Source organism: Gopherus flavomarginatus, chromosome 13, assembly GCF_025201925.1.
Source record: "Gopherus flavomarginatus isolate rGopFla2 chromosome 13, rGopFla2.mat.asm, whole genome shotgun sequence".
NCBI lineage: Eukaryota > Metazoa > Chordata > Testudines > Testudinidae > Gopherus > Gopherus flavomarginatus.
In genome coordinates, this window is record NC_066629.1 from 1,119,185 (window position 1) to 1,137,667 (window position 18,483).

The 18,483-nt window shown below is 41.1% G+C and overlaps 1 protein-coding gene and 1 pseudogene across 1 annotated transcript in view; both read right to left on the reverse strand.

Moving 5' to 3' along the window:
* The window catches only part of LOC127033791 (nectin-3-like), a gene marked incomplete at its 5' end in the record, with an annotated part of 120,804 nt that overhangs the window by 15,491 nt on the left and 86,830 nt on the right, over positions 1 to 18,483 (reverse strand). The window lies entirely within an intron of this gene.
* LOC127033514 (E3 ubiquitin-protein ligase Mdm2-like) overlaps positions 1,867 to 18,483 on the reverse strand; it is a 28,067-nt pseudogene continuing 11,450 nt past the window's right edge.

Below are 18,483 nucleotides of genomic sequence, written 5' to 3' on the forward strand. Positions count from 1 at the left end.
TGGTATACTTAGAATGGTACAGTTTTGTGTTTCCACTGGGCCGTACTATTTGAAGTCACTAAATGAACGGTGCTCCTGTTTTCACCATTCTTTATGGTTAAACTACATTGGAATGCTGCCCTTGAAATCAGAAAGCCTGAAAATCTGCACCTCTTTTCTCAATATTACATTCTGCAAGAGAATGTAAGAAAGCCACATTTTTGCATAATATTCTCACCAAAATTATCTAAAACCTTACATTTTTATCCTCAAAATACCTGTTCAACTGAGTAACTTAACAGGATTTTTTAAAACAATTCTATGTAAATGCACACTTCCACTGCATTCTTGGAATTCCCCACAAACACATAAGATATTCAGCAACATGCAAAGTACAGAGATCATTAATTTGGGGGTGAGTAGGTGGAGAGGACAAGTATGGTCAGATTTTTTTAAAATTCATTACTGAAAAGAGTTACCAAGGAACTGGACACACTAGTTTTAAAGATATTTAATTTACAGATTTTTTTTTTTTTCCAAAAAGGTCATATTAATACAAAACTTTGGTCAAAATTTTAAAGTCTGGTTTCCATATATAACTAGCCAAGCTAACACCTCACAACTCTACAATATTCAGAAAAGCCTTACAAACAGAGAATTGCAGATTCAATTGAAAAAGCCTACCGAACTAAAAACCAATCCTTATGCAAAACACCACTGTGCTGGTTTTGCTCCCTGAGGGTTTGGTATTTGTGGTCTTATTTAAGTGAATTTAATATTTCTGAAATGTGGCACACTGACAATACTGGACACAGGTACAATAGAAGTATAAACTTCCCCAATACTGCTCCATTGATGTGTTTTCATAGCTAAAGAGGGTTTTTTTTTTACTCCTTATGTCTATTCAGTCCTTGGCCCTCTCTGCTGGGCCAGTCAAATGTGCCGAAATGTGATGTGGTAACCTATCCACTAGCAACAGGACAGACTACCAAATCATATGAAATAGGTCTCAATCTTTACACAGGACCATACATGACAAACATCTTCAGTTCCTATCAAAGCTGAATTAAAATCAACTACTTATCAATAGTAATTAGTTTTATTGAACCTGAAATGTATTCTTGTGTTTTACTGAAATAAAAGGCTAGTCTCTACCCTAATTTCATTCTTCCCTCATTCCAGCTTTTGGTCTAAAATTACTCTAATTCTTTACTAACTTTCACATCTTCTGGTGATCTGAAGTAGTCTCAGGAATATTTCCCCCAGTTTACCTACTTTGATAGATAAATCTAAGTCTCAGCAATGACCAAGTCAAAATGTTATTTTATTTTTTCAAAATAGGACTATTCCAAGGGATCTCTTAAGAAGTTCTGATTTTCCCCAATGACTTCACTAAGGAACAGATACTGGAATTTGTAGAAAAATGGGAAGCTTGACTTCATAAATTCTATGAATTCCTACTGAGCAAAAGAAAATTGATATTCACAAGAATGAAACTTGAGAGCTCTCTCTTTTCAGAAGCTTTAAATTCAGTATTTAAAAAGGGATATTCTATCCAGTTGTACAAGTGTCGTTACTGATCTGCTTGTGATGTGCAAATCTTGATGGGCTAGATCCCCTAACATGGAAATAAAGTTTCAGGAATTTGGGTATTTTAATATCCCCCCAAATACTGAATGAAGAAAACTATCGATTTCAGTGCTATTTTTTTAAGATCAACTTTTCGCTACATCAAAAGAAAGAAGAAAACACCCCAAACACATCTTTAGTTAAACATACAAAAATAGCTTCTTACTCTCTTAACTGTACAAGTCTAGGGAAGCTTGTAATGAAGCCTGCGTGGAAGGTCTGCTGAAGCTTTGTTGCATAGTTATGCCGAAGTTCCTTCTAATTAAAGTAAATTAGCACAATCATCTGAATTGGCTCTCTGCAGACCGGACAGGGTTTATCCCGCTTCTTCAGTTTCCTTGCACAAGTAAACACACAACATAAGATGTCCTGTCTTGCCATGAACTATGCAGCCATTTTTAGGTCTGCTCTGACATATGACACAGGGCTCTGTGCTGGAAGGGGGTAGGCTGCATTCCACACTATCCTCTGTGTCTTCTGTCTCTTTTTTCTCAGGTTCTTTGCAATCCTCTTGGCTGCTACAAAAGAGACTCCTAGATGTAGATGGCTGAGAGTATTCTTCACTTTCCTTGGATTCAGAAGGTCGTGCTGCTGTATCTTTACTGTCTTCAACACTCAGTTCTTTATCTTCATTCGCTTTCACTTTCTTACAGTCGGGAACATCAAAACCCTCTTCACGCTCTAGCTGTGTGGAACTTTCCAATTTTCGCTTTTCAGATAGGTCATTCTGTCCATCAGGAAGCCAGTGCTCATGAAGAGAACAGCATTTGGGGGAATGCTGTGGAAAGGGAGGGTTCATTTCATTGCATTTAGTGCACTTCCAACAATCCTTTAGTGTATTCAAAGTTAAAAAGTTAAACTATTTTCATTCCTACTATTACTGAAAAAAATTAAAGGAGATTATAGTTTCTTTATGTTATTGCTAAAGTATTTACTCAATACTTGTAAACAAAATTGGTCAATATCCACTGAATTCATTCATGATACAGGTCTTGGTCTTTCATCTCACAGACTTGTGATTTTTCATGAACCAAGAATTTACTCACGGCCAGTGAAATTTCAGGATCTTCATCAACTGAATCAGCATCACTCTCTTCACTCTGATCAATCATCGTTGGACATACCTGATGGAAGAAAATGTATTTCAACTTCCTTTTACTTGTTTTTTAATTGTAAACAATTTATTAAAACAAACAACTGTCAGGGTTCCCTCCCACTCTATGGTACAGATGTGGGGACTCATGTGAAAGACTCCCTAAGCTTATTTCTACTAGCTTAGCTTAAAACTCCCCAAGGCACAAATTCTCCCTTGTACCTTGGATTAGGTAAATGCTGCCAGCCACCAAGTGATTAGACAAAACTCAGGGAAAGGACCACTTGGAGTTCCTCCTCTCCCCAAATATCCCCCCAAGCCCTATACCCCTTACTTGGGGAGGCTTGAGAATAAACAAACAAGATGAGCACAGACCAACCTGGGGTTTTTAGGACACTTAAAAACCCAATTAGATTCTTAAAAAAACAGAACTTTCTTAGAAAGAAAAATGGTAAAAGCAGCACCTCTGTAAAATTAGAATGGAAGCTAATCTCACAGGGCAACCAGATTCAAAACACAGAGGATTTCCCTCCGGGCAAAACTTTAAAGTTACAAAAAGAAAACCAGGAATACACCTCCCTCTCAGCACAGAGAAAATCACAAGGCAAAACAAAAGCTAATGCATTCCCTGGCTAGTACTTACTAATTCCAATGGAGTTAGACTACTTGCTTTCTTCATCTGTCTCTGGCAAGCACCCAGAACAGACAAAGCCTCCTCCCCTAGAATGAAAATATCTTGTCCCCTTATTGGTCCTTTTGGTCAGGTGCCAGCCAGGTTACCTGAGCTTCTTAACCCTTGACAAGTAAAAGGATTCTGTGCCTCTGGCCAGGAGGGATGTTATAGTACTGTATACAGGAAGGTTGTTACCCTCAGTATAAAACTCAGAAAACTCAGTATAAAGAATGGCAGTAGATATTTGCCATACAGCACATACAGTCATGAAAGATGATTATGGAAATATTTCATATTGCATTCCAACAAAATGCTTCTGCTATAACAGTTCAGATGGGGGGGAAGAAATATACATGCCTCATCATCTTCATCTGTGAACTCTTCTCCTTCTTCATTATGGCTATAATCTTCGGAAGAAATGGACTCAACTTCATACTCAACACTGAACTGGTCTGAAACACAATCCTGGTCAAATCAAACATCAGAGTTTTTGCTTCATGAACTGGCATGAAGATCCAGAATAAAACGGGCAAGGGAGAGAATATATTTCACTTCATTAATACATTCTTATGTCTCCTCCTGCCACATGTGTATTTAAACATACCAGTAAAGAGAAACATTGTTTAAATGGCTGCTGGCCAGAGATAATAGTCATGTGTCAGCCAAATACCTCATACCAATCGAGATGCTGGGACTTCTGCTGCAGTTGCACAATTTAGAAATATATTATTGTACTTATAAAACCTTTACAGATATTTTTAAATGAATGTAAAGAACATTGGAACTGGCTCCAAAACTAGTATGTTGAAATACAACACAAGTGAAGTTTGAACTTACTTTTACTTTATTATAACATTTACATATGCAGACGCTATTTTGCATGAATTAACAACAAATATTTCACTTCTGTGGACTGAAATGTTATAATAGTTACAGCATCTTTCATCAAATCTCAAAATGCTTTAACAAAGGCATGTAAATATTAACCCCCATTTTACAGATTGGAAACTGAAACACGTGTAAATAACTTACTCTAACCACTAAACGTACTCGCGCTGGGAATACAGATATTCATACACAATTCAGAGGCACAACTTTTCTACTGTACCAAGGGCTAAGAATTCATTGGTTTTGCTTCCTTATCTGAATATTCATAATGAAGAGTTAAGAAAATTCCATTTCTTAAGTTTTGTGATCCAAGCCACATAAAATACAACATTCGGGTTCTCTATCATCACTAGAACCATTATTTGTTTCAAATATTAATGTGATAGCCAAGATGCATGTCTGAGAACTCAACATAATTAAAAGTACATCTTGCTTACAGAACCTGCAGAGTCTAGTGAGTGGCCGCTGTCGCTTCCTTCACGGGATAGCTCACTTGTAACACCCTGAGAAAGGCTTTCATCACATGTGACCGAAATGCTGGCTGAATTATGCCGTTGTCTTTCTTCACTAGATTGTCCATCTGAAGGACTTTCTTCTGTGTCAGAGAGAAAAAGCGTATTAGTCCAAAGGCATTTTATGGAGCGTACAATGTTACATGCATTTTAGTAGATGTTTAAACTGGAGTTACTTATTCAGAACTTCATTATAATTATTTAGGGCTTTTCCAAATGGTAAATGGAATAAAGGCACCTGACCTATTTTAAAAAGAAAATGAAACAAATTCTTGCTGTATTCCTAAAAGAAAATGGTGTAAAATGGGCAAAAGACTGACATTTCTGAGGTTGTTTTTCATTGACTGCCCCATCATTAAGATAGATGAATGGTAATTTCCCCAGGCAGTAGATACCATGATTAAGGAATCATAAGAATGAACTCCTGGCCACCTGTGGAAATCAAGGATTTTATTTTAGCTTTGCATGCAAATGTATATTACTGGTATCAGAATTTCTATTACAACCGCAATTTGTGGACATATAAAAGTCCACACTAAAAATTCCTTCAAGGCTAAAACATGATGCTCAAGATGTCAACTGTGGAAACATTGTTTTAAGCTGAAGAACTCAAAAATACTGCTTTTTGGATGTTTCTGACATTTTGGACTCCGGTAGCATGCAGGTAGGGAGTAGGGAATCAGCATTTTGAGGATAAATGTATCAAAATTCAACTCTACCAACATTAAGAAAAGGCATTATAAAAGAACTTGACAAAGACTTAAAAAGCAGCTGCCAAGTCAGTGTGTAATAAATGCAGTGGAGTGAAATTCCCTACCAGGGTTGGCAGATTGGTTCAGTGACCACTCAGCAGAGGTTGCGGCCGCCTCCAGGTGTTGTGACCAAGTTCCTCCTCTACCTTGGTGGGTCCCGTGCTTATTGGCGGATTTGCTCACCTCAGTGATCTTTCCCTTTGGTGGAACCCACAGTTTGGGTCAGCTCCTCCTGTGTCTGATCAGGAGTTGGGAGGTGTGGGGGGAACCCGGGCCTGCCCTCTACTCCGGGTTCCAGCCCAGGGCTCTGTGGATTGCAGCTGTCTATAGTGCCTCTTGTAACAGCTGCATGACAGCTACAACTCCCTGGGCTACTTCCCCATGGCCTCCTCCAAACACCTCTTTCTCCTCACCACAGGACCTTCCTCCTGGTGTCTGATAACGCTTGTACTCCTTAGTCCTTCTGCAGTGCATTCTCTCACTCTCAGCTCCTTGTGCCTCTTGCTCCCAGCTCCTCACACGCACTTCCTCTCCTCTGGCTCCCCCTCCCTGACTGGAGTGAGCTCTTTTTAAAACCAGGTGCCCTGATTAGCCTGCCTGATTGGCTGCAGGTGTTCTAGTCAGCCTGTCTGCCTTAATTGGTTCTAGCAGGTTCCTGATTACTCTAATGCAGCCCCTGCTCTCGTCACTCAGAGAACAGAAAACTACTCAGCCAGTGACCAGTATATTTGCCCTCTACCAGACTGGCCTGGGTCTGCCACAGTGTCTTATTCCAAACTCACTCTAATGCCCAATCCTTTCTTTGCACTGTAAACAAAAATTTGAAAAATCCCCCCCAGTGCCTCTAAGCCTGGCAACTTTCGTTTTAAAAGAAAAAAAACACCACCACTTGTACATACTTTGTGACTCCTCTTACTTTCCCTTGATGCTTCTTGTCTCAATCTCTCTCTTTTCTTTTTGCACCCTGAGAACCCAAACCTTCAAACTTAGATGCCCCCAGGCACAACCATTGCTCCTGTCCATCGTTGTCCTCATTAAGTTGTCATCTCTCCATGAGGTACCGATAACATGCCAACACCTAGTTTCTAAACATTTACAGCTTAAAACAATGTTTCCACAGTGGACATCTTACCATCCCAATGTAATGGGCATAATGCTTCAAGGGAAGATGTGATGAAGTGGAACTGTTCTTAATGTTTCCTCTGAATACTGAGGGAGTGCCTCAGTTTCCCCAATGCATTTCTTAAGTCTCTAGGTGGTGGGATAAGGGGGTGTAATTGTTGCAGAGCAAAGGGCCAGTGCACACAAATGGCCAAAACTCTGTCTCCTTTAGCTATCTCATTGCAGGGGGGAAGGGCCCCAGTCAACTAATGACTGGGGCCCTTCCCCCTGCAATGAGATAGCTAAAGATGTTGGAGAACAAAGGAATCAGGTGACCTCCTGGTCCGGGAAAGGAAAAAGCCCAGAGGAGGAGGGGGCTGGAGGGTTTCTCCATTTGGAGCTGGCTGGGGACAAGGACTGAGTGCAGACGTGGGTGTCTGACTCACTGCCCTCAGAATGGACCCGAGTGAGGGGTCCTGTCCTCTGTACCTACAAGCTCTGTTTTAGACCGTGTTCCTGTCATCGAATAAACTTCTGTTTTACTGGCTGGCTAAGAGTCACGTCTGACTGCGAAGTGGGGGTGCAGGACCCTCTGCCATCCCCAGGATCCCAAGAGGCAGACTCGCTGTGGGAAGCACACGGAGGGGCATATGCTGAATGCTCCAAGGTCAGACCCAGGGAGGTGGAAGCTCAGAGAGAGGAGACTTCACCAGAGTCCTAACTGGTTTCATAGGCAGCAGTTCCAGAGCATCGCCCTGAGGACTCAGTGACAGAAGATTTCCAACAAACTAAAAAAACACTGTACATAAAAACACGATATTAAAAGAATTTTAAGGCTGTAATAAACTGACACATGGATGCAAACCCGAGTTAATAATTAAGCTGGCAATAAGCAGGCACAACAGAACACCTGGTTACTCTGTGAATTTTCATCCTTTCACCAGTTTGAGTTACAACATTTGTCCTAACTCTCCTACTCAGATCTGAACCTTAGAGTTCAGAACATGAGAAGCTAGCATGAGACCTCCAAAGCTTAATTACCAGCTTAGATCTGATATCGCTGCCACCAGCCACAAGATTCCAGTGCCTGGCTCACTCTGGTCTCCCCAAACCTTCCCTGGGGGACCCCAAGACTCAGATTCTTTGAGTCTCACAACAAAGGGGAATAAACCATTTCCCTTCCCCCTCCTCCCCTCCAGGTGCTCCCTCCCTGGGTTCCTGGAGAGATATACAGATTCAAGCTCCGTGAGTCTAAACAAAGGGATTCCACCCTCTTTACCTCCTCCCAGATTTCCCCACCCTGGGGACCCTAGGATACTCCCTGCTTCAAGTCCTTGAAACACAAGTATCGAGAGATCTAATCTCTCTCCCCCCTCACCCAGAGGGTATGCAAAGTCAGGATTAGTAAATCTAACACAAAGAGATTTTCCCCCTCCCTTCGTTTCTTAGCCTTAACCCGTGAAAAACACTCAAACAGGTCTTAAAAAGAAAGCTTTATATAAAAAGAATGAAAAAGACATAAAAGGGTCTCTGTATCAAGGTGGCAATATACAGGGTCAATTGCTTAAAAGAAAAATGAATAAACACCCTTATCCAAAAAGAATACACTCCAGCAACTACACACATGTAAATACAAAAAAAAACCAATATAAACCTATTGTCTTACTATCCTTGTACTTACAACTTGGAAACAGAAGATTAGAAAGCCTGGAGATTCCTGTGGTCACTCTCAGAGCCGAGAGAGAGAACAGACCAAGAACAAAAGACTCACACCCAAAACTTCCCTCCACCCAGATTTGAAAAAGTCTTGTTTCCTGATTGGTCCTCTGGTCAGGTGTTGTTTGTTACCCCTTTCCAGGTGAAAGAGACATTAACCCTTAGCTATCTGTTTATGACAACATTAAAGAGTTCGTTGAATGTAGTGTGAATGGCTTAGAAATGCAGTACAGTTTTACGATAGGCTAGGATGACTGCAGCCTAAATAATACAAATATAAGCATAACTGATTTCAGAGTAGCAGCTGATGAAGTAGGTTTTAGCCCACGAAAGCTTATTCTCAAATCAATTTGTTAATCTCTAAGGTGCCACATGTACTTCTGTTCTTTAAGCGTATCAAAAATACCTTACATAGATCAAGCAACTGAACAAAATATTACTGAACACAGGAAAACACAATATAAAATCATAGTGTGACGGGTTGGATCACAGAAACCCTCTTGGGAGCTGCCACTCGATGTGCCAAAAGCACTTCTATCCCTGCCTTCCTTGCCAGTTCGGGGCCCCAGCACCCTGTCTTGCTGAGCCAGACACTCCTGTCTGCTCCAACACAGACTCAGGGTCTGAATTACTTGCCCCAAAGCTGCAGATTGACCTGAAAGCAGCTCACAGAAGTGTGCTTGCCTTTAACACTCAGATGCCCAGCTCCCAATGGGGTCTAAACCCAAATAAATCTGTTTTACTCTGCATGAAGCTTATACAGGGTAAACTCATCAACTGTTCTCCCTCTATAACACTGGTAGAGCGATATGCACAGCTGTTTGCTCCCTCAGGTATTAATACATACTCTGGGTTAATTAATAAGTAAAAAAGTGATTTTATAAAATACTGAAAGTATGATTTAAGTGGTTCCAAGTAGTAACAGACAGAACAAAGTAAGTCACCAAACAAAACAAAATAAAATGGGCAAACCTATGTCTAATCAAACTGAATACAGATATCAGAGGGGTAGCCGTGTTAGTTTGGATCTGTAAAAGCGACAAAGATTTCTGTGGCACCTTATAGACTAACAAATGGGCTGGAGCATGAGCTTTCGAGCATCTGACGAAGTGGGTATTCACCCACGAAAGCCCACGCTCCAATTTGTTTGCTAGTGTATCAGGTGCCACAGAACTCTTTGCCGCTGAATACAGATAAGATCCTCACCGGTTCCAGAATGCTCCCTACCCTACGCTGGACAGGCTTCGTTCACTCAATATGACTTGTTTAGCGTCTGTTGCATTTTCCCAGTTCTCTGTGCCCTCTGGTACACACTCTGATGCAGACTCTTCTGCCTCTTTGGGAAGGATTCTAATTCAGGCCTGTGTTTGGGGCGTTGGCCAGGAAGGGTGCACTGCAACCATGCCTGTTCTCAGCCCCTCACAAGTGTAGCAAGAACAACATCTTTCAATGGGGTGCTCTGGACCCTTTGGGCACCCCAATTCCTGTTCCCAACAGATCAGCTGGATGGACCTCCCCCCCTAGGAGACCTGACCCCCCGTTTCCCTTAAAGCCTGATCCACAGGAGAGGGGGCTGTCATTTGAAATGCAGACTTTTCATCCTCCTTCTGGGAAAGTCCCTCCCTACAAAAGGTGGGTGACTCTCTGCCCCCCGTTTCCCTCTGGGCTCCTGTTTGGGTCAGACACCCCTGTGTCTCCAAAAGGACAGGTGACCCTGCTCCAGCTGTGGGTTCACAGCTACCAGCCATGGGAGACCTTTCACTGGCCAGCAAAATCCCCCTCCCCCTTTCACTCGGGTTCGGCTGGCACCCAGCTACAGAGTTCTTGGGGTCTGTTCCCACCGCAATGGTCACCAGGACCCCAACTTCCACCTTCGGGACATATGTCTCTGTGCACCCCAGGGCAGGCCCTGCCCGCTGCTGACCTGCAACTTCCTGGCAGTCAGCAGCCAGAATGGCCCCTCTGTTACAAGGTGATACATCCCCCTCCTCCGGGGGAGATGATTATGGGACAGGAGCTGGCTTTGTCCAGCCCCTCCCTCTGGAACTTGCCTGGAGCCCTTGGGCTGCAGGAACTGGTCATAACCATTCTTGCCCCCAAAGCTGCATCCTTTACTGCTGCATAGGAACCTAAGAGACACTCTCCTATTCCCCCAGCAGTCCCTGTGACTTCAACACCCCCCCACACCCCGGGGCTGTTAGCACAAGATTCCTGCTCCCTGCTAACCAAGCCTGGGACAGATTCTGCCACACTGAAGAAATCATTCCCAAGTAGAAACGGTGCAAAATTGTGTGCCACTGTTGCAACAGTCAGTTCAGCCTGCAAATCCCGAGTTTGTGTGTGTACATTAGCTAAAGCTGCAAGGACTTTGTAACCCCCAACCAGCTCTAATTCTGCCATTTTACCTGGCAACGAATCCTTCTCCTGGATCAGGTCCCTCCTGATCACGGGAATCTCAGCACCCATGTCCCTCAATCCCAGAAGCACTTCACCATTAAATTTAACAGCGTGCATATGCTCATTGCCTGGTTGTGTGGAAGCAAGCTTTACAAATCCTGTGTGGAGAGAGGCAGCAGCTGGGCTCTGAGAAGCAGCAGCTTCATGTGTTACTTGCTCCTTGTTCCCATTCAGCACGGGACACTTAGTCCTCAGGTGCTCAGTGGACTTACAATGCTAGCACCTCTTGGCCTCCTCTGCTCGCACAGGAAATTTGGGACCAGTACCAGGGGAATGGGGAGGTGACCGCCCAGCCTCCTCCTTCCAGGGGCAAAAAGGTGATTCTGCTTCCCCCCAACCCTGGACCCCTCTGCCAGTGCTTTATGTCTGACTGCAGCTTGTGCTTGCTCATAAGAGTCTGGAAGCCCAGCTAATTCACCTACTGCATCCACCTTTTTGGCCCACAATACTGTTTTACATCATCACTGCACATATTCAGGAATTGTTCCTGAGTAACCATGAAAATATGGACTCCTCCCAAAAAAATGACATGAGCCAGTGACATACAAAAGCAGCAAAGAATCCTGTGGCACCTTATAGACTCATAGACTCCAGGACTGGAAGGGACTTCGAGAGGTCATTGAGTCCAGTCCACTGCCCTCATGGCAGGACCAAATATTGTCTAGACCATCCCTAATAGACATTTATCTAACCTACTCTTAAATATCTCCAGAGATGGAGATTCCACAACTTCCCTAGGCAATCTATTCCAGTGTTTAACTACTCTGACACTTAGGAACTTTTTCCTAATGTCCAACCTAAATCTCCCTTGCTGCAGTTTAAGCCCATTGCTTCTTGTTCTATCACTGGAAGCTAAGGTGAACAAGTTTTCTCCCTCCTCCTGATGACACCCTTTTAGATACCTGAAAACTGCTATCATGTCCCCTCTCAGTCTTCTCTTTTCCAAACTAAACAAACCCAATTCCTTCTGCCTTCCTTCATAGGTCATGTTCTCAAGACCTTTAATCATTCTTGTTGCTCTTCTCTGGACCCTCTCCAATTTCTCCACATCTTTCTTGAAATGCGGTGCCCAGAACTGGACACAATACTCCAGCTGAGGCCTGACCAGCGCAGAGTAAAGCGGAAGAATGACTTCTCGTGTCTTGTTTACAACACACCTGTTAATGCATCCCAGAATCACATTTGCTTTTTTTGCAACAGTATCACACTGTCGACTCATATTAAGCTTGTGGTCTACTATGACCCCTAGATGTCTTTCTGCCATACTCCTTCCTAGACAGTCTCTTCCCATTCTGTATGTGTGAAACTGATTGTTCCTTCCTAAGTGGAGCACTTTGCATTTATCTTTATTGAACTTCATCCTGTTTACCTCAGACCATTTCTCCAATTTGTCCAGATCATTTTGAATTTTGACCCTGTCCTCCAAAGCAGTTGCAATCCCTCCTAGTTTGGTATCGTTCGCAAACTTAATAAGCGTACTTTCTATGCCAACATCTAAATCGTTGATGAAGATATTGAACAGAACCGGTCCCAAACAGACCCCGCGGAACCCCACTTTTTATACCTTTCCAGCAGGATTGGGAGCCATTAACAACTACTCTCTGAGTACGGTTATCCAGCCAGTTATGCACCCACCTTATAGTAGCCCCATCTAAATTGTACTTTCCTAGTTTATCTATAAGAATATCATGCGAGACCGTATCAAATGCCTTACTAAAGTCTAGGTATATCACATCCACCACTTCTCCCTTATCCACAAGGCTCGTTATCCTATCAAAGAACGCTATCAGATTAGTTTGACACGATTTGTTCTTTACAAATCCATGCTGGCTATTCCCTATCACCTTACCACCTTCCAAGTGTTTGCAGATGATTTCTTTAATTATCTGCTCCATTATCTTCCCTGGCACAGAAGTTTAAACTGGTCTGTAGTTTCCTGGGTTGTTTTTATTTCCCTTTTTATAGATGGGCACTATATTTGCCCCTTCCAGTCTTCTGGAATCTCCCCCGTCTCCCATGATTTCCCAAAGATAATAGCTAGAGGCTCAGATACCTCTTCTATTAACTCCTTGAGTATTCTAGAGCAAACTTGCATGTCACTCATCAGAGGGGTAGCCGTGTTAGTCTGGATCTGTAAAAGCAGCAAAGAATCCTGTGGCACCTAATAGACTAACAGACGTTTTGGAGCATGAGCTTTCATGGGTGACATGCATCTGACGAAGTGGGTATTCACCCACGAAAGCGCATGCTCCAAAACATCTGTTAGTCTATAAGGTGCCACAGGATTCTTTGCTCCTTTTACTGATCCAGACTAACACGGCTACCCCTCTGATGAGTGACATGCAAGTTTGCTCTAGGCGTACGTATCACATGTTGAAAATCCTGCATTATAAATGTGCAAATACCGGATTCACCGAGCGCCCTCCTAGAAGAGGCAGTTGGTTTAGCAGCCAAATCTGGGGATGTCTGCTCCTCGTCAGCTAACTCTTGCATGGATTCCTGTTTAACAAAAACACTAAGTAAGCAGAGTATTAATGTGAATAGGACGAAATTTATTTTCATCTTTCAACTGCATCCAAATCTCAATGGTAAAGCAAATCAAGTTGTGAAACTTGAAAAAATGGGTATGTTAGATCACCTTTGGAACATTGCCTTGTTCAGTTTGGCCCCAGGTCTCACTCTGATATGGGATTATTTCCATACACACTGAAAAAGAAAAGTACATAAAGCAATGCGTCAGAAAGGAATTCCCGGCAGGCTCAAAAGACTGCAGTGAAAAATATACTGCAAATAATTTGTACATATTGTTTTAAACTTTAATTCAGAGGATACTTAACATTTACAAAATCACTTCATACTCTGAAGAAATGTTCAAGGTTTTCTTTGAAACATTACATACACAATTATAAGAAAAAAGAAACGTAACTGTGTTTGGGGATTTTTCGCAGATGAAAGAATGTTGGGAGAAAATATTCTTATAAATAAAACACACTTTTTAGCTAGATAGCAACATGATGATACACCACTATTTACAAGGGAACACTTACAAGAGAACATATACAAGATCCACTGGTTGCAAAAGCCGATATCAAGCTCTGCAAGAGATGTTTACAATCACTAGTGTATTATTAAGACACAGAAATAATTGTTCTAACTACACTGTCAGAATGGACCCTGAGCTACACTACATTCTCAGACCAGATCCTGACCTACACAATAGAACGAGTTATTTTCACAACAAAAGGTGTCCATTTAGAACAAAGTCTAGTAAGCACATATCCTCTTTATTTGAGTAGATTTGATCTTAGATCCTTCTACTTTGCTGTTCTGGCCAAGATTTGCAAAAATAGGAGCCTAATGTTAAGCCCAAAAGTCTATACATAGGCACTTGCCTGATTTTCGAGTACTGAGCACCCAACTGCACCCACTCAAGCCAGTGGAGATGTTAGGTGCTCCAGACTTTGGAAAAATCAAGCAGATTACAAGTATAAATGTAGTTTTAAGAGCCTTTTTAAAAAAAAATCACCCCCATATTTAACTTTCATTTCACTCATTTCTTAAATGTAAGTTACATCATAGCTGTATTATCCATCCTTCTCTTGCAGATGTAAATAGCCCATAGTCTATTTTATGAAATTATATATGTATTTAATAAACTCATAACAAAATTTTTCCCTGCTTCTTTTATTGTTTATCATGTCACGTATTACACGAGAAATGTTAACTCAAACTAGACCAGGTAGTTAAGGATGAACCAATATTCGAATATTTTTGGTTTTTAAATCTGTTTCTTAGTATGAGTTGAGTATGTAAAGAAAGCAGCCTCAAAGTCTGCACATAATGCCTTATCCTGTTTCCGCTGAATCCAATGAAAGTTTGGCCATTGACTTTACTGAGAACAAGTTCAAGCCCATTTGCTGCGCTAGAACCCATAATCTTAAAACAATTTATTTGTAAAAAATGCAATTCAACTCCAACAATGCTATGAAAAGGGACAATAATTACAACCTCTATCAATGACTCCAGTTAACTGAATATTGCCTACAAAGTAAGTGAATAGAGCTTTCAGAACTTTTGCATTAATAAAGACCCTCTTCCTCAAAAAAGTGGGGTTCTCTCAACACTAATTTACCTTGTTGACTGACTGCTATCAAGTTTCTCAAAACCACTGAGTATATTTTCCTTGAAAGGAGACAAAACAGATATTTCATACATTATAAATTAGAAGTTCCTATTTGCTGTGGTAAGTTTAGCCAAACTAGAAGAGAGAAAGACCAAGCTGAAAACACTGATTATTTTGTGGGGTCATGATCAGAGCTGACAGGAAAAGAGCTAAGTGCATTTTAAGAAAAAGCCAAAAGAAATTAAAATGTTTCTGGTTTGCTCAAAAATTTCACAGCATTTTCGGATGTTTTCATTTTATTCTGGTGGGGAAAACACTTGGGTTTTGCTTTTTTAAACTTTCCACTTCTCTTTCACCACCCCAGTGTAAAAAGGAGAAAACAGTATAAAAAGTGAGTGTTCCCCCTCCGCCCCACCAAAACAAACTGAAGAAACTTTAAATGCTTTTTTCCTAAAAAGTTGGGAAAAATTCAATTTTGAATTTTTTTCAAAAAATGAAAAATTTCAACAAGATCAAAAATTTTCTTCTGAACCTTTCAATTTTGTCAAAAAGCCATTTCTCACTTAGCCAGCAGTTGGACCATCTCTAATCATGAGTCAAAGCATTTTTAATGGAATTTGTACAGCATTATTTCAGGGTTTAATTCAGAGAAAAATATCTTCAACTTTCAGGGCAGTGGCAAGACCCAGGTCATGCATACTGGCTTTGCAGCAATAAAACCTATTTCAGAAGAAAGTTTAGCCTGCTGCAAAGGGAAATCTTCAACCACTGTCACTTTGCACGGATGAGTTGTGTAGCTGCCAGGAGAAAAACAAAAGAGAGTATGCAACCCCCTTTACTTGGGCTTAGTCTCCCATGCATAAGGAGTTCATAATGGAAAGAGAACAGGCTTAAGTGCTTGTATAATGTCTAAATTACATTGCTGTTACCTCAAGGGGTGCAGGAAAGAATCTCTCTTCAAAGTAGACAGAAGCCCCCAAGGTTACTGAACCTGAGAAGTTTGTGTAGCTTCTGAGCTCTGGCACTTATAGATATCAGTGTGGGCTGAATCAGGCCTCCCTCTCAAAAACCAGACACCTGGGCAGGGGGCGTACAACTTTGACAATTCCATCTATCAAGACTTCATCAAATAAAATATGCAACAAATTGCAAACCAAAACATATGTTCAGTGTATTACATAAGCTTTATCTGGATCTCTCGCACAAAAAATATGAAATGTTACCTGGGTTCTTTTACCGAAAAGCTTGGTTCCCCAAATAGGTCTCCAAGAGGATCATCTGCACAGTGGACAATATCCTGCTGTTTTTCATCATATAATTGTTTAGATATAATATATCGGCCAAGATAGATTATTACCTTCAATGCAAGTCAAGTTTGGAATATTAAATATATTTAGAACTCTAAAGTATAAAACCAATATAAAACAACCTATTTCAACCCCCCTAAAAAGTCTATTCTCCTTTCAATCATCACCTGCAACTCCATATTAATATTAACAGCGTTATAAATAAATGCTAGTTTACATAGCAGGTTTCATCTGTAGCTCTCAAAGCTATATACGGTACTCCAATTTTACAAAAGAGAAATGGTGGTATAGATGTTAAGTAACTTGATCAAGGTCACAAAGCAAGACTGTGACAAAGCCAGGAACAGAACCACCTCCGGAGCTTCCATACCGATGCCTTACCCAGTACACCACATTATTTTTCTTCATTATGGGGCAACTAATAAGTATGATAACTTGTAAGAGTGAAACTTATATTTATTGCTTTCAATCATTCCAAATGAGAAATTCCGATAATTTACCTCTATCATTGTTAAAGTGTCTTTTGGGGCACCAGCAAATTTTAACAACTTCAAGAATAGTGGCTTCGGTTTAAACTGAAAGAAAAAAAAAAGCAAATAACATATTTCATTTTTATAGTGCATGTCCTTCCCAAAGAGTCCAAAGCACCATAGATTACTTGAGTATTACACCCACAAAAACTATGTTATTTACATTGAAAAGTCAAGCACCTCAAAGTTAGGATATGGCAGATTTTTGGTTCCCCCTGCAACCATAATTTTGTCACTCACTCAATGCATTTACCATTCACATGAAATGAAACAGGGGCCCTGTGAAAGTATGTGTGTCGTCAGATAATTTAAGACTGTGCCAAAAATATGCACGCGGAGGCTAAAGTAAGGTTGCACAGGCAACGACAGTCTTTGCAACCTAAATAAGATTTGTTTACATGCTTAGGTAATTTCCTAGGTTTTTCTTTTTAAGAAAAAAGATAAACCAATCTTATTACACGCAACTATAACGATCCTCCCTCACCCAAATCATACATCAATACTTGGGTGTGAACCCTGAACTTTCAGACTGCTCCCCTTTGAACTACAAGACTTACCACATTACCTGGTAAGTAGAAGGCTGTTATCCCAAGGGGGACTCAGCCTACCTCTCTTGTACCACCAGGCGGTGTGGCAGCTCTTACCCCACATGGAGCCCTCAAAGTGAATCAGCTGGCTCATTAGAACTATTTGCAGGGTTTGGGCATAAGCCCATCTCTCTCTCCCCACTTCTTCTTGTGCAACAGCTCTAACAGTTCTTCAGCATTCCCAATATAGAGTGCAATGAACAGGTGAGAGAAGGGAAATGGCTTTTTTCAAAAAGGCATCTCTCAGCAAAACCTGAACTGAATGTCATGGGACAAACCGGGCAGCTCTTCAGCCCAAGGACTTTCCTCCTGCCGTATTTCAAAGGTTTCATGCAACCCATGAAGCAGCTAGAGCTTCTAAAAACAAAGGGCCACAATAATTTTTTATATGGAAAGTGTTAGGCAACCTAATAACTGGCTCAGCCCAGTAATACAAACATATCTCTGAAATACAACAGATGGATATATAACAGAAAGGAACAAATTCCATCAAATCAAGTGTCAGAGTATAATTAGGGAGTCCAAAAAGAATTTGAAGAGCAACTAGTAAAACACAAAAACTAACAGCAAATTTTTTAAAGCACATCAGAAGCAGGAAGTCTGCCAAAGAATCAGTGGGGCACTAGAGATCGAGGTGCTAAAGAAGCACTCAATGAAAACAAGGCCACAGCATCAGTCCTCCCTGCAGAGAATACGAGGGAGATTCCCATACATCAGCCATTCTTTGTAGGTAACAAATCTGAGGAAGCAGATTGAGGTGTCAGTAAAGATGGTTTTGGAACAAACTGATAAATTTAAGTGTAGTAAGTCACCAGGACCAGACTGGTATTCACCCAAGAGTTCTAAAGGAATTCAAACATGAAACTGCAGGGTAACGACTGTGGTATACAACCTATTGTTTAAATTAACCTCTGCATTAGATGTCTGGCAAGTAGCTAACATAATACCGATTTAAAAAAAAAAGGCCTCAAAGCAATACTGGAAATTACAGGCTGGTAAGTCTAATATCACAATCAGGCAAACTGGCTGAAACTGTGTGTCTGACAATTGTGTTCTTTACTATAGGTCAATGGTAGTCAATTATTTTTTATCAAGGTCCAAATATCTTGGTCATGATGTAGGCAAAATTCAGACTC